This window comes from Solanum verrucosum, unplaced genomic scaffold (assembly GCF_900185275.1).
Source record: "Solanum verrucosum unplaced genomic scaffold, falcon-dt-bn FXZP01000048.1, whole genome shotgun sequence".
In the NCBI taxonomy this organism is placed as follows: domain Eukaryota; kingdom Viridiplantae; phylum Streptophyta; class Magnoliopsida; order Solanales; family Solanaceae; genus Solanum; species Solanum verrucosum.
Genome location: NW_026020157.1, coordinates 4,060,160 through 4,062,227, shown reverse-complemented (window position 1 = coordinate 4,062,227; position 2,068 = coordinate 4,060,160).

Here is a 2,068-nt window from a genome sequence, read left to right as displayed (position 1 = left end):
TTGAGCTAGTTTTTGAGTAATTATCTCAAATCATAGAAAGAGTTTTGTTTTTAAAACATATGAGCTGAGTATATTTTGGGAGTAGTATTGAGCACCGATATGGGGACGTGAGTTCATAACAACTCAAGACTCCATAAACCATGTAGCCATCATGGGTAGAAATGATCATACTTTTTAGATGACTCCTTAGTGCTTTTTAGCATAGACTAGTGGATCCACTTAGTTAAGGCGTTCAATATGACAACAAAGTATAGGACAATTCTGGTAGCGTGGGCAAGACGTTGTATCATCACTTAGGCTCATAGTGGTGGTTGTCGATTAGAGAAACTCCCACAGAATTATATTGTATTTTTATATACACATTGAGTATAATTGTATTTTTCAATACATTGAGTTGCTATCTATAGGTTTACAACTTTCCATATATATTGCATCTTTTACTATTGCTTTATCCTTGAGTATCATGAGTTGAGTCTTTCGAGTTGAGTATCTTGAGTTGAGTACCTTCGAGTTGAGTATCTTGAGTTGAACTGTGCTTTATTGAGTCGAGTACCTTATTGTTGAGTTGAGCCCTATTTCACAGAGTTGAGAACCTTATTACTGAGTTGAGTATCTTATCCTTGAGTACTTCTGAGTTGAGTTAGTTTGAGTAGTTTTGAGTATCCTTAAGTATTCCATGAGTTGAGTAAGTTTGAGAAGAGGTAAGTATGTTTCCCTTTTTATCAAGTTTCAAGCTTATATTATGCTTTAGATTTCCCCTTACATGCTCGTACATTCCAGGTACTAAGCCATTTGGCTTGCATCATTTCATGATACAAATACAAGTATTCAGGGTCATCAACAAGAGCTTCGTTGATACCACATGGAGTTTGAGTTAGCTATGGTGAGCCTTCTTACTTCCGGAGGATTTCATTTTACTTTTTCAGTTGTTAGGATGTCGTGGGTCTTATCCCGACTTCCATCTTTGTCTATTAGAGGCTTCATAGATAGATTGTAGAGTTTCAGAAGTCTGTTCATTTATTTTATTAAATTTTAAAGACTTAAGTTGCCTATGTTATGACGAGTTGAATAATTTATTTTTATTTAGAGTTTTTCATTTGAATTAAAGCTTTGTAATTGAATTTCATGAATTTTTATTCAGCTTTTAAACTTTTGCATGCTTAAGTTAGTCTTCCGCTTGTAGTCAACCAGGATGAGGGTTTGCTTAGGGACCAACAATGGTTCTTGAGTGTTGTCCACGTCCAGGGTGTTGACTCGGGTCATGACAAACTTGGTATTAGAGCACAGAGTTCAAGTGTCCTTGGGTGTCTATGAAGCCGTGTCAAGTAGGATCTTATTTATGGTTGTGAGGGCCTCACTTCTATAAATGAGGGACTACAGATATTTAAGAAAAGTTTCCCATCTTTCATACTCTTAATCATGCAATATAGCTATGTCATAGAGATTTATTCATACTCGTGCGTTTCTCAGATTCATTCAACTACCCGTCATACTAGAGGTGGTTGAAAGAAAAGTAAGTTCTTTATCAATGAGTTACTCTTAGAAAAATCTTGAGAAAGTCATGAGACTTCAGAAGGGCTTTAGAGAAGCCCAAGAGTAAGTTAAGTGTTTAGTTTCAGAAGAATGCACCCATAATTATATGAATCGTGCGTTTGAGGTAAAAGATAGTTGTACTCTTTTCCTTAAGCCTTGTTTCAGGTGAGATCCTTTTTAAGAAGTATGTTTAGAGCTTGGGTAATATTTCCACCCTAAAAGGTAGCACGAGTTACGAGATCATGAGCAGTAGTAGTGAAAGAGCTAGAGTTAGAGGAAAGTATGCAGATGTTTAGTGATTTACGAAAGGGAGATAGTGTTTTGAAGAGCTATATTACTATAGCCATACACCCAGTTAGTTATTGATAAGGAGTTTTCCCTTATGGGTAGAGTAAGAGTTGCTAGTCAAGATGAGATAGAGTATATATTTGTTAACCAGAATAGAGTTGATGTCGATGTGCCATCGTATTAGAGGAGACTAAATTCATGTGATAAATAAGAGAGCGGAGTATTTATGAAGAGATAGATCTAAGAT